General features: G+C 46.7%; 1 protein-coding gene across 4 annotated transcripts in view; it reads left to right on the top strand.

Moving 5' to 3' along the window:
• The first annotated feature begins 7,553 nt into the window (after positions 1-7,553).
• Positions 7,554-14,719, top strand: part of PKIG (cAMP-dependent protein kinase inhibitor gamma) — a 69,607-nt gene continuing 62,441 nt past the window's right edge. For 2 of the 4 annotated variants that reach the window (XM_084777219.1, XM_084777216.1), the window contains exon 1: positions 7,554-7,692. The gene's annotated coding sequence lies outside the window, so the exon portion shown is untranslated. The other 2 variants (XM_084777220.1, XM_084777217.1) reach the window with 1 other exon arrangement.

Genomic DNA, 14,719 nt, shown 5'->3' with positions numbered 1-14,719 from the left:
GCTGCTTGGGTGGCCCCGGCCGCAGAGGAGTCGTAGCGAACAACTCTGGGTTCCCTTGGGGCGCTAGGGATCTGAGGGGGACACGAAGGTGCAGTGGCTGGGCAGTACTTTGGGGTTGTGGAGAGATGAAGTGTTTGTAAGGTCAGGGGCAAACAGGCTATGTTGGGCCGTTTAACAACCTGTTAGGGTCTGTAATTCCAGCTAGAGACTTAGAGGAGGATCGAACGTTCAAAGCTATCCTAGGCTACATAGAGTTCCTGGCAAGCCTGGGCTACAGTGGGACCCTGTATCTGAAAGAGGAAGAGGGTTGCTCATGAAGTAAGAGTGGAGGTGTATGCCACTAACTCACTGCATTGGAGGGGTGTTAAATAGGCTACTCTGGCCAGGTCGTGAGGTAGAAGATTTCCAGACTGGCGGTACATCTTTTTTAGCTGAGATACCAGGAGAACTAAAATTGGATTTCAGGGTTACTGGTGTAAAGGTTAAGAAATAGGTCTACAGGAGATAACCTGGCCAGCTGCAAAGAACAGCCCCACTAAAGATAGCGTTGCCTAGTGACTGAAGGGTCCCGTCGGAGAAAGAGTTGATAAGAGACCCAGTTTTATGGCCACATTCCTTCCTGGCCACCAGGATAGGGTTAATAAAAATCCAGCAGTAACCTGGACAAGGTAGTGAACAAAGAAAGCTAAGCCATTGGGTGGTCTTGGCGCCTTTTTCTGTAACTTGTCACTGTAGATGTTAGGTCTCTCTCTCTCTCTCTTTTTTTTTTTTTTTTTTTTTTTTTTTTTTTTTGGTTTTTCGAGACAGGGTTTCTCTGTGTAGCCTTGGCTGTCCTGGACTCACTTTGTAGACCAGGCTGGGCTCGAACTCACAGCGATCCGCCTGCGTCTGCCTCCCGAGTGCTGGGATTAAAGATGTGCGCCACCACACCCGGCCTGATGTTAGGTCTCTTTATGTTACTCAACCAATAGATGCCAGGTTGGAACTCCCCTGCTTTGGGGTGCTGGGGGTGGGGGGCAGAAACCTACAAATTTACCCTCAGCCCAGAGATCAGGGCTCTTTCTGGATATTACTGTGTGGGTGACAGGTCTGAGCCCCTGCTCTGAGTCGATTAACGGTCCTCATGTATATTGCTTCGGTATTGGTTTTATGGGGGCAGGGGATCTCGCAATCTGGGTACAGCATTAACCAGTTACACCAGCAGTAAAAACCATTTTTAAATGTATCTCTCTCTGGCCAGGTCATGGCCGTCTCTGGTTGGCTGCCCACTCTTTGCCACATTTCTAGTGACTGCTGAGCCCACCTCTGAAGAATGGAGCCCCAGGCCTGCTCTGAACTAACAGAAACTGAAGCCTGTTGCTAGACTTATTTAACCAGGCCTCTCATTTGAACCACCACATAAACCAGGCCTGGTGCACACCACACACAGGGTCCCAGTGCTTGGCCTGTAGAGGCAGGAAGGTAAGAATGTCGAAGTCAGGCTGGGCACTGTGGTGGACACCTTTAATCCCAGCACTGGAGAGGCAAAGGCAGGAGAATCGAATTGGAGGCCAGCCTGGTCTACATAGGGAGCTCAAGAATAGCCAGGGCTACACAGAGAGACCCTGTCTCAAGATAGACAAACAAACAAATAAACAAAATTTTAAGAGGCATATCCTCTGCTACATATGGAGTTTGAGGCCAGCCTGAGCTACATGAGACCATACCTTTAAAAAAGGTAAGGAAAAAATAAAAGGGTTAGGAGGTCAGGGGAGATCGCTAGCTCAGCAGTTAAGAGCAAGCACTGGCTGCTTTTCCAGAGGACCCAAGTCCAGTTCCCAGTACTTGCATGGCAGCCCACAACCTCCTTCTATAACTCCAGTTCCCAGGGTCTCTGACACCTTGTCCTGACCTCCGTGGGAACCAGGCACACACATGCAGGCAAAACACCCACATACGTAAAATAATAAAGACATAAACCAAGGCACTCTCAGATGCTCTGGTGGAAACATAGGGCATTCCGTGGTCAGACTGGCTAATGAATCTTTCTCGCTAACAAACGTAGGAGGGCCCAGCCTACTGTGGTTGCTAGGCAGATGGGTTTGGACTACAAAAAAAAAAAAAAAAAAAAAAAAGTGGGTTGAACATACACCACAGAGAACAAGCTTGTAAGTAGCCTTATCCATGATCCTTGATCTTTCATTACCTGTCTTCAGGTTCCAGCCTTGACTTCCTTTCCTGGATCATAACAAACCCCTTCCCTCCTCACAGCAACAGATCAAACGATTGGACAACAGGTCACAGCAAAGAAGAAGGATGGAAAAATCTCTTCGGTAGGTCTGATGCTATCTGATGACAGGCTTGACCTGTTAAGTTATTCACAGGATGTTAGGTCAGACACACAGGTGACAAAGGAATGGGTAACTGCTAAAGATAGCCCAAGGAAAACCTTAATTAGGCTCTGGACCTGCAACATTCCAAACTTGAGGAATCACTGGAGTTCTAATCAGTTAATCAGCCTTTCAGAGGAGTTAGTGTAAGGTGTCAGTCTTCCCAGGAACTTTCATTCACAGATCTCCCAGAGGACCAAGCACCACATTTTGTGTACCCAGGAGCCAAACAGGGATTTTCCTTATTGTTTGGAAGGCTCATTCCTAGGATCTGATGTAGAGGAGGCTGAGTAGCAAGCAGGAAAGCTTCTTCAGGAAAAAGGAGTGGCTGGAAAAGATATTAAGGAAGAAACTTGTGGACCGTAGAATAGCATCAAAAACAACAAGATGGCAATGTTTTACCAGGACAAAAACCCCCTTCCCTTGATGGGTCTCAGCAAAGCCCTGTACCTCAGTTGCCTCCCCTGTATAATATGTAGCTATCATTTCACGTGGCATTTCAAATTTTATGGAGGGGCAATTTTGATATTTCACTCACCCTTTTCCTATCTCGATGTTTCACTTCCATAGTAAATCTGTCACTAGGGAGAGAGGAGGAGCCTAAATTGATTATGAGGGAGAAGATGATGTTAGTGATCTTCTAGCCTGCTGATTTTTATTTTTCTCTCTTTAGACAGTCTCACTATGTAGCCCCCACTGGCCTGGCACTCACTCATAGTAATCCACCTGCCTCTGCCTCCCAGTGCTGGGTACAAAGGTGTGTACCACCTCATCTGGCTGTCTTTAAATTTTTTTCCCTTATGACTCATTCATAGCCAGGCGTGGTGGCGCACGCCTTTAATCCCAGCACTCGGGAGGCAGAGGCAGGCGGATCGCTGTGAGTTCGAGGCCAGCCTGGTCTACAGAGTGAGTCCTGGACAGCCAAGGCCACACAAAGAAACCTTGTCTCAGAAAAAAAAAAATTAAGGTTGATTCCTTTTTACTTTATGCGTATACACTGTGCGCGTGCCAGGTGTCTGAGGAGCCAGAAGTGGGGGCGCTAGAACTGGATTTACAGAAGATTTCATGCCTGCTAAGGGCTGCTGGGGCAAGAACTCAGGCCCTCCACAACAGCAGCAAGCGCTCTTTTTACCCGCTGAGCTCTCTCCTCAGCAAAAGTCTTTTTTTTTTTTTTTTTAATTTCAATCTAAATTATCTGGAGCCCACAGACCAGGTGTGGAATCTGCACTTTTAACAGTCTCTAAATCAATGCTATTCTAAGGCTTTCTCCAAAGGAGAGAGATCTTAGGTCACTTGTAACAACTGCTCAGATATAACTACTGTGCTGCCTTACGGTCCTTGGCCAGGTTTGAAGGTTAGCGCTCCTGTGGGGATGTGACAGCCGGCCCTAACCTGATCTCGCTGTGCTGCTGTTTGGTAAGGACTCTAGCCCAGTCATTAAAACACCTCTTTCCATTTTCCCTGGGTGGTCGCGTTTGTGTGACGATTTACACATTAACTCTCCTGTGATGGCTAAGGAACTTAGCCTGGTACCAAGCACCCATCGACTTGTTCTAAAATGCCCGTGAGATCCTAGGGCCTGCAGGTGCTACCTATGTGAGATAAGAAGATGAGGAACAGTGTTGCTGCTGTGAGGTACTTAACCCAGTTGCTCTGGCTTTTGTAAACCCACTTATGGCCCCGGAACTCAGATGAGATGGTCCTTTTATCTCTGCATAATGAGGATGAGAAACAATTGAGGGCAGTAAAGCATTTTTTCCTTGGCCAGCCCTGAATTCCACAGAGCATGAGATACTTGTGGCACCCACCTTTGATGTCCACTTTATCAACCCTCCCTAAAGGAGGCTAAACTCCTTTGGTGGACAGGCTTCTGAATTGGCTGTAAGGCTGTTGTCTTTCTGCCAGCGGTAACAATAAATTCATAAATTCGGCATGGTGGCGCACGCCTTCAATTTCAGCACTCTGGAGGCAGAGGCAGGTGGATCGCTGTGAGTTCAAGGCCAGCCTGGTCTACAAAGTGAGTCCAGCACAGCCAAGGCTACACAGAGAAACCTTGTCTCGAAAAAACAAACAAACAAACAAACAAACAAACAGAAGAATAAGTAGATGTCTCTAAAAAGAAGTCTTTGGGCTGCTTCAGAAAGCAGCCTTCAACTCTCTCTAGCCCTTGCCTATGTTGGCAGTATGCATATGTGTTTATATGTGTGTAGGTCTGCACACATGCACACATGTATAATCTATCCCTCCTCTTTACATGGGGTAGTGTTCCAAACACATGGTGCTGCACATTCCATTTATTCACTTGATAAATATTTACTAAGCCTTCGCATGTGCCAGGCACTGTTCCCAGTGATGAGATAGCAGACACCAGGGAACCGAGTGCCTGTCCTTAAAGCAGTGTACGCTCTAGTGAAAAGAAACAAGCAGCCAACAAGTACGCAGTGTAAGCGTCAGACACTGAATGAGAGGAGAGAAGAATACAAACCCGAGTTTGTGGGGAATCTACTAATTTAAAGGTAATCAGGTCAGGTCTTTGTGGCCAGGTGCAGAGGCACAAAGCCAACGAGGAAACGAATCCTAGGCATACCTGGCGGCAAGGATCAGGATACAGGACTGGAAAAGAAAATGAGGGCTTGAGGCAGAAGCCCGACTGGCTTAAAAACCCCAAAACCAAGTGTTGAGGAAAAAAAAAAATCCATGGTAGAGTGTTTGTTTGCCTAGCACGTGCAAAGTCCCGGGTTTGCGCGCCACTGCAAAAACGAAACAGAGGCTGGGAGTGAGGCTGGGTGTGTTGGCACAGGCCTCCAACCCCACAGTTCTGGAAGCAGAGGCAGGAAGATGTCTGAGTTTTGGGACAGCCTAGTGTACATACAGAGTTCTAGGACGGCGAGGGCAGCATAAAGACCCCATCCACACCCCTCCTCCCCCCAGTTAAAAAAAAAAAAGTAGAAGCAAGAGCAGGGACTAGTTAGGAAAGCAGGAGACTATTACTATACATACCCATAGCTTAAAGACAGGTGGGATCTACACGTAAACTGTCGACAGCTCTTTTGGATCTCCTTACTTTAGGTGGCGTTTGCTCTAGGCCAGGCAGCCGTGGAACTCACACTGTAGCCTAGGCTAGTCCACATTCTCAGTGTTCTTCCTGTCTCAGCCTCCCCAGTGTTGGGATTACAGGTGTGAGGCACCATGCCTAGTTTTACTCTCATAATTCTTTCTGCGATGTATCTATCTTATGGATGTACTGCCATTTATTTGCTCAATAGCCTAGCGATGCACATTTAGTCTCAACTGCTTTAAAAACAACGGAGTTTGTGATAGCGCAGCCCCAAGCTGATGACACTGTCATTGCTTGCCAAGGAAGAAACCACTTTACCCCAGGCGTTATTGACACTTATTTTCTTTTTCTTCCCAAAGTGGTCTGGTTTATGTACAATGTGGACCACGTGTGCATGATTCCCCTGCGATGGCAAAGGAACTCTCTTCAGGTACTCCCTAATAGCTGTTGACCTTTGTCCCGGAATGAATGTGAGACCCTAAGGGTCTGCAGGTGTCACCTATAAGAGACAAGAAGAAAAATGCTGTTGCTGCTGGGAGGTAATTAACTGCTTGCGCTGGCCTTTGTGAAGCCACGCGTGGTTCTGTGACCAGGATGAGATGGTCTTTATCTGAATAGTAAGGATCAGAAACAACAAAGGGAGCAAAGCGGTTCTATCACCCAGGTGTGACTCCCATTGAGCATGGCTAATTGTGATGCCCACTTTTCTAAACCCTTCTTGATTCGGCTCTAAGGCTGCCATTCCTCTGCTAGCAGTAAGAATACACTCATTTTGGGGCTAGAGAGATGGCTCAGCAGTTAAGAGCACTGGCTGCTCTTCCAGAGGTCCTGAGTTCAATTCCCAGTCAACCACATGGTGGCTCACAACCATCTATAATGAGATCTGGTGCCCTCTTCTGGTGTACATGAAGGCAAAACACTGTGCATATATGATAAAAAAAAATACACTCATTTAATCTGAGTTCTGATCGAGTCTAATTCTTCGGTTTTTCTCAGTGGATTGGAACTCCACAACAGGTAGGAGCATCCTTTGTGCTTAGAGCCCTGTATATCTGCAGGGTTTTTTTTTTTTTCTCTAGGAAATGTAAGTATTGTTTACAAGCCAATTATTTCCCGTGCTGAAGTTAATTCTGGAGATCAAGTTCTCAGAAAACAAGAACAAAAAAACCAAACCAAACAAAACCACCACCAACAAAACACAAATCAAAACAAACAAACAAACCCAACCATTTTATTCACTATTTGTTATAACCCTTCCTTCTAGAGTTTATAACAGGAATTTGTCACTCCACATTAATTTTCTAGTCTTTATTTCTGGTCAAGGGGCTGGGCTTGTAGCTCCGTGGTAGAGCACTTACCAAGCATGTGTCTACTACCATGTCTACTATAACAGAAGAAAGAAGAAGAAAAGAAGAAGAAGAAGAAGAAGAAGAAGAAGAAGAAGAAGAAATAGTAATAGTAATAATAGTAATAATAGTAGTAGTAGTAGTAGTAGTAGTAGTAGTAATAATAATAATAATAATAATAATAATAATAATAATAATAATAATAATAATAATAAAGCTAGACCTGGTGGCTCGCGCCTGTAATTCTAGCAGTTGGGAGGTAGGAGGCAGAAGGATAAAGGAGCTCAAGGTCATTTTCATGAACAGGCTGAGTTGAAGGCTTGCCTGAGCTACACTGAGACCTTGTTTGAAAAAGGAAAAGAGAAAGAAAGCAAAATAAGAAAGGAAGAAAGAGAAAAAAAAAAGAAAACACAAAACCCAACCCAACCAACCAAAGACAACCTAAAACAACAACAAAAACCAAACCAAAAATTATATATTACCATCCTAGCAAACTTGGGCTAAAGGGCCCCTCTACTCCACAAATCCCTTTCGAGTGGCAAAGGCGAACTGAGGCACGAGCAGCACCCGAGGTACAAGTCCTCATCAATAGCCTCGCTGTTCCTAAGCCCATCTTCCATCGCGTCACCTCTCCGGAAAGCTAAGGCCCAGCCTCAGGAAGGCTTTCCTCACTATGCCCTTTGCTCGCGGCTGCCTAGCCCCCGCCCGCACCCGCACCGTAACCGCACCCCCTTTCCCTCCCCTCCTCCCACCGCCGCCTCCGACCGCGTCCCTTCCGGGCCGCCGTAGTGTTAGCGACGCTGGAGTTCGGCAGCCGCGTCGCCTAGGCAACTGCTCGGCGGCGGGCTGCGGGCGCCAGGCGGCCCCGGGGAGGCGCTCGCGCCGGCGGCCGGGGCTCCGCGAGGCGACGAGGCGGCAGGTAAGCGGCGGTAGAGCGGGCGGCCACGGCCGGGAGAGGAGCGATCCACCAGGCTACCGGCGAGGGACGGGCCGCGGGGACGCCGGGCAAGGACGGAGGGCCGGACCTTTGTCCCCTGGGCCCGTGAGCTGGCGCCTGCGACGGCCTCTGACCCCAGGCGCGTTCGGGTGGGTGCGCTTTCGGCTTTTATTCTTACTGGTCTCTCCAGCCTCATTCTAAAGTTTTCCTTTTAAATAATAATTTTTAAAAAGCTCCTTTTCCATGAGGGTTCCTCGCGGGTTATCTAGGAACTGAAGAGAACGTATACGTGTGTCGCTCTTTGGGAGTCGGGGGGGGGGGGTCGGCGAAATTGGACTTATTTCTGCGTCAGTTTTCTCACCTGCACAATGGGGATAATGTTATTACCTGTCTTATAAGATGACCACAAAGCGCATTTAGTTAAAATCCCCAATACGTGGGAGCTTTTCTTGTTGGTACTACTACGAGGGGCATCATTGAGTATTTATTGAGAACCAGGGCCAGGGCTGATCGCCAGCGGTTTAAAAAAAAAAAAAAGTGAATGAGACATCTTGTCCTTAGGGAACCCTACTCCTGTCCGTAGGAACCCGACCTATGGGCAGGAATTTGGTGTAATTTGAGCTATGGTTTTTCACGTACTCCTGCGGGTACTGAATATAGAGGAGGCAGTTGTAGACCTTCAGAGGTGAGAGGGGTGGTCAGAGAGAGGTTACTTTCAGAAAGAGATTTTGAAGCCTGCAGTTGTGTTGGCCAGAAGACAGAGGCTGGTGACATGCCCGGTGTTAGGAAGACAGAGCCTTGAGGAAACAGCCCAACTTCTAGAGAATCTCCTAAGAATTTCAGCCTGGAAGAGCATCTGAAAAGTAGAAATGGTCTCTACTCGACGTTTGAGAAGCCTTTGTTCCTCCCAGCAGACTTTTTTTTTTGGTGGGGGTGAGGGGGTAAAGTTTTAGGAAGTTTGGTTTTTATTTTTAGGAGCCTTCAAGGGAATTGCTTGTTTTATACAGGATTTTGTGGCCTCCAGGCTGTCCTTGATGCTGCTGTGTAGCCAAGGCTAGCCTTGAACTCCTCACCCTTGTGTGTCTCTACCTCTTGAGTTCTAGAATACAGGTGTGAGGTGGCAGAGGATTCTAATCAGGTGTGTGTGTGTGTGCGCACATGTTTCATCAGTAGTAGATTTCCCACCCTCTTTGGTCTCATCACTCTTATTTTTCACTTTGCAGCCAGTTATTTGTGGTGACTCAGAAAAAAATATATAGAATGTTTCCTTGGACCCTTTTTCATTATTACAACTAAATACCTGAGGTTGGATAGTGTTAGAAAGAAAAGAGGTTGTTCGGCTTATACTTCCATAGATTCCTGGGGCCCACCTCTGACCATGGCTCCCTTACAGCAGACTCCTGAGATGGCTCAGAGTTTTGCATATTACAAGATGGGGAGTTTAGGATTCCTCTTTTTGTGGTGCTGGGGGTCAAGTGACCCTTGCCCATAGCGAGCAGGTGTTCTTGCCTTCTCTCACAAAGTCCCAGGATCCAGTCACAAGAACTCCAACCTAAGGACCTTTTCTAGTGCTGATTCCTTCCCAAAGGCCCCGTCTCTAGACACCGTTTCCACTGCCTTCCCCCACCGCCTCCCTCACGGTGGAAATAAAATCTCTCAACACATGAATCCTTGGGAGATACATGCAAACCACATCTAAGCCATAGCGAGGATGAGGTGCCAGGCACTGTGCAGCACTGTGAGGAGAAGGCTGGTCCTCACCATGGAGATGGAGCCGAGTCAGGAGATGCTGCCTCTCTCCGGCACGTGCTGTGTAATGGGAGCCATTGCTCGGGTGCTTCCGGTCAGGTGAATACAGTCTAGTTTGGAGGTTGGGGAGGAGGAAGTAGTGTGACGTAGCCCTGTCTGGAGAGATGTGAGAATGGTAAAGGGACAGTCTTTTAAACACGTTCAAAAGCAATGTCACAGAGCCCAGCATGGTGGCACCTGCCTATCTCCCCAGCATTTGGGAGGTGGAGGCAAGAGGCTACATAGCAAGTTCAAGACTCGTCTGGGCTGAGTGAGACCTGTATCCCTGTTTGGCCTGGAACTTGCTTTGTAGGCCAGGCTGGCCTAAAACCCACAGTGGTTTATGTGCCTCTGCCTCCAGGCACTAGGACTAAAGGTGTGCCACCACACTGGGCCTTATTTATTTACGGAGGTGAAAGGAGTTCACTACAGCTAGAAGTGGAATATTAACACTGAGCAGCTGTGGTGGTTCACGCCTGCAACCCCAGAACTCAGGAAGCTGAGGCGGGAGGCCAGCCTGGACTACATACACAGCTAGGTCTTGTCTCAGCAGTCCCCCCTTCCCCCGCTCATCCCAAAATAGCCCAAATAATACTGAAAGATAATGAGAGATTCCAAAAGGGCCCAGGTCTGAGGGCTGTTGCTTTGCACACTCTCGGAAGAACCATTCACTTAGGGGACACCAGAAGAAGTGACTCTGGAAGAGAAGACCTAGAGGGTGTCATAAGGAAGACAAACGCAGAGGTCAGCTTTGCCAGATGCCACCGAGGTGGCAAGTAGGAGAAGTTAAAGTTAGATTGTGCCATCGGAATAAATAAGTCCCAGAGGTCACTAGGGACCTGACTGAGCAGATGTGATGAGATGGCGGGGGCGGAATCTATAATGTCCCAGCTTCCAAAGGCTCGGTGTATCAGTGGGCTGAGGTAAGAGTGGGATGTGAGAAGACAGAGTGTAGGCAGCTCTGAGAAGGGCGCCTGTGGAGGGAGGGAGAAGCCTGGAGCGAGGGAGGAGTAAGGGAGGGTTTTTTTTTTTTTTTAAAGCATGGGGGAGAGCTTAAATGCAGTTGGCATAGAGCTGGTGAGAGGGAAAGGCTGAGAAGGCTTGGGAATGGAAGGGAAACGCCACAGCACGGCTTTCTCTGGAAGGTGGAGTGATTAGGCTGAGGCAGAGAGCTTATTGCCAACAGAAGTGCACCGGTGGAAGGCAGCAGCCACAGCTAGAAGCTGTTAGTGTGGAGAGCAAGGCATGCTTTCACCAGCAGGCCTTTTTGAACTAGTATGCTGAGCACCCACCGCCCATGCGCTTTTGCTTTGGTGGGGTGGGTGGCTGGGGCTTGAACTGAGGGCCTTGAGTGTTCTATGCAAGCGCTCTACAATCCCTCACTAATCGAATCTTTATAAAAACCTTGTGGGGCAGGCCCTGTTATGACCTCCAGCTTATGGATGAGAACTGTGGTAAAATGCTTACCCCAGATCACATTATATTTGGGTCCTGTGTTTTGGTTTGCTGAGTCCAGAGCATTTAATCTTTATGTGTGTGTTGTGTGTACACCTGTGTGTGCAAGTATGATTTTTCTGCTCTACTACTCTCCGTCTTTCACTGAACTTAGAGTTAGGGTGGTGGCCAGAGAACCCTAGGGATTCACTTTTCTCCATCCACCACAGTGCTAGGGTTACAAGCATGCCCACCTATGATTGTCTCTTTTTTAAAAAATGTATACGTGTTTGTGTACCTGACTGAGTGTATGTATGTGCACCAGTTGCAATGAGGAGCCCTCAGAACTGGAGTTGTGTGCCATCATGTGGGTGCTGGGAATCAAACCTTGGTCCTCAGTAAGACTAGCAAGTACTCTTAGTCTGGAGCCATCTCTTAGCCCCACACTCATCTTTTTATGTGAGTGCTGGGGATTCAAACTCAGGTCCTCATGCTGGTATAGCAAGTGCCCTTACTCAAGAAGCACCTCTCTAGCCCAGAGCTTTTACTCTTAGTCACTGCCTAGATGGTATAATTCTGTACCTTCCATATTATATATATTGAGATAATTCAAGAGGTTAACCTAAAAATACTGTTGGCATACACCTTTAATCCCAGCATTTGGGAGGCAGAGGCAGGAAGATCTCTTAGTGCAATGCCAGCCTGGTCTACAGAGTGCATTCCAGGACATCAGGGCTACACAGAGAAACTCTGTCTTAAAATCCTCACCCCCTAAAAAAGAAAGAAAAGCAATTGTTATTCTACCAGAGGACCCAGGTTCAGTTCCCAGCACTCACTTGGTGGCTCACAACCATCTGTAACTCCAGTCCAGTTCCAGGGAATCTGATACTTTTCTGGCATTTGCACAAGCATATATGTAGGCAAAATACCTAAATACTTTTTGGGGAGGGGGTTTAAGACAGGGGTTCTCTGTGTAGCCCAAGCTGTCCCAGAACCTGCTCTGAGGATCAGGCTGGCCTTGAACTTGAGGTCTGCCTGCAGTAAGTGCTGCTAACTCCTAAGCCACCACCCCAGCCTTTCCCCACGCTTACATTTATACTTATTAAACAACCTCCATTTTCCTTCCCCCTCAGTTCTGACAGCCACCTACCTGCCTTCCTTTCTACTTTCCTTTCTTCTTCCCTCCCTCTTTTGTTCCCTCCTTCCCTTCCTTCCTTCCTTAAGGCTTTAACTCCCTCATATGCCTCACTTAAAGTCACTCACTCAGTTTGTTTTTAGTGATTCAGTTATTTCACTTAACATATAGTGTCCTCAAAGTTCAGCCTTGTTTTCATATGTCAGAGTTTCCTCTTATTGAGACAGTCTTACTATGTAGCTCCAGCTAGCCTCAAACTCAAGGTAATTCTCCTGCCTCAGGCTCCTGTATGCTGAGCTTACCAGTATGTGCTAGCAAGCCTGGTTCCTTAATTTAAGGTGACTAATACTTAATTTGTGCTTCTAGCATTTAGCTTATCCATCTGTCTCCATTGTTGGAGTCTTGGGTTGTTTCCGTGTTTTGGCTCTTTTGATTAACACTTCTGTGAAACACAAGTTCCTGAAAAAGGTAAGGACCTTGTGTCTGTGTTGTATGTTCATTGGGGAACTAATCCTTTACTCAGTGGTGGTATTATTATTATTATTATTATTATTATTATTATTATTATTATTATTATTATTATTATTATTACTATTACTACTACTACTACTACTACTACTACTACTACTACTACTACTACTATTACTACTATAGTCTTAACTATTGTAGCCTTGGCTTTCGTGATTTCACTATTAGACCAAGCGGTCTTGCGCTGAGAGATCCACCTGCCTCTGCTTCTGGAGTACTTGGGCTAAAGGCATACACCACCACACCACACTATTATTATCTCCGATTTTCTAAATAGAGTATTATGCAGCTAAAGCTGGCCTGGGACTTTGTTTGTAGCCAAGAATGACCTTGAACTCCTAATCTTCCTGCCTCTGCTTACCAAGTACTGGGGCATTTATGGAAATGGGAGCTCTCAGGGTCTGAGCTAGAAAAAGGGTTCAAGGGTTAAGAGTGTATGGTGCTTTTCCAGAAGACCTGAGCTTGATTTCTAGTACCAATGTCGGGAAACTCACAACAGCTTTTAACTGCAACTCCAGAGGAGCCATACTCATACACAGACACATATATACGTAATTAAAACTATACACAAATCTTAGCTGACTGTGCTGGCACCTGGAATCCCAGCACTCGGGAGGCCATCCTCTACCGACTTAGCCACACTCTGAGCCCCTATTCTTCAAGTACTTTTTGGAGAGCGACTTCATATACCTTTTAGAAAAAGATACCTTGGTGCAGTGATGTTGTCTTGTGCCTTTTGATGCTTATAGCTTCTCCACCAGGATTCCCAGCTTCTCTGTTCAGAGTGATTCGTTCTTGGAAAAACTGTTCAACAATGGCAGTATCTGTGTTCTACAGAGTAGGTGCAGTCAAGGGCAAAGTTAATCTTTCATTTATATTTGACAGTTTCTTTCTTTCTTTCTTTCTTTCTTTTTTTTTTTCTCGAGACAGGGTTTCTCTGTGTAGCTATATTTGACAATTTCATAAGTGTATATCCTGTTCAACTACCCCTTTCCCACTCCCTTAATATCCCCAGCATGCCCCTCATCTTCCTGTCCTCTGTGTGTGTGTGTGTGTGTATCTGTCTGTCTGTCTGTCTTGTTGCCTTGTTCCTGTGCAGGGTTTAGGCATTTATCCACAGCTGTAGTGAATTCATGACTATAAAAGCCATGTTATGTCCAGAAGACAGCACTTCCCAACAGCCCTCCCTCTCCCCTAGCTCTTACCTTCTTTTTTCCTTTCTTCTGCAGTGTCTCTCAGACCTTGGGCGTGGGAGTGTGATAAGGGTGTCCATTCAGTACTGGCTCAGTACGCATGGTCACTTATTCTCAGCATTTTGACAGTTATGAGTCCCTTCATCAACCACTGCCTAGTACCGAGTCTCTGACTAAGGCTGAGGGCAGATGTGTAGATAGACATATTTAGAAGACAGTTTGACAACATGAAAAATTTAGCAAAAACAATAGGTTTCTCTGTAGAGCCTATGATCTTTCCACCCACGAGCTTTTGACCAGGTTTATAGCACCAGTCATGAGCTCCCTGCTGTGGAACAGGCCTCAGATCCGATCAGAAAGTGGTTGGTCGCCTCTGTAACAGCCATGCCACTGTTGTACTAGGTTGGTATTGTAGCATGCAGGGCCTGGTGCTAGGTGAAATCATGACTATCTTTTCTTTTCCAGCAGCCTGAATAGCACTGTCTGGCACAAGAAAGCTATAAAGTCAAAGAATAGCAGGCATTTTTAACTGAGCATCTCTAGCCCCTTAAAAATAAATCCTAAAGAAAAATGTCAGCTGAGGAGAAGGCTCAGTGAGTAAAATGCTTGCCTGATAAGATTGAGGACTGTAGTGCAATCCCTAGCACCTGTGTAAAAGTTGGCTGTGGCCATGGATGTCTGTAATCTCAGCTCTAAGGACACGGAGACAGGAGAATCCCTGGGCCTTGCTGGCCCAGGCAGTCTAGCTGAATTGGCATGTTCCAAGTTCACTGAAGACCCTGTCTTACACACACACACACACACACACACACACACACACACACACACACACACAAAACCTCTGGCTTCTGAATGTGTGAGCACTTACTGTGTACACACATACATTCACATATGTATGTACACATCTTCTCTAATCTCTGTTTTGATCCAA

The sequence above is a fragment of the Acomys minous genome (genome assembly GCF_964271855.1).
Source record: "Acomys minous genome assembly, chromosome: 3".
Classification (NCBI taxonomy): Eukaryota; Metazoa; Chordata; class Mammalia; order Rodentia; family Muridae; genus Acomys; species Acomys minous.
Note: the sequence above shows the minus strand (reverse complement) of the source record. Positions and strands in the feature narration are given on the sequence as shown.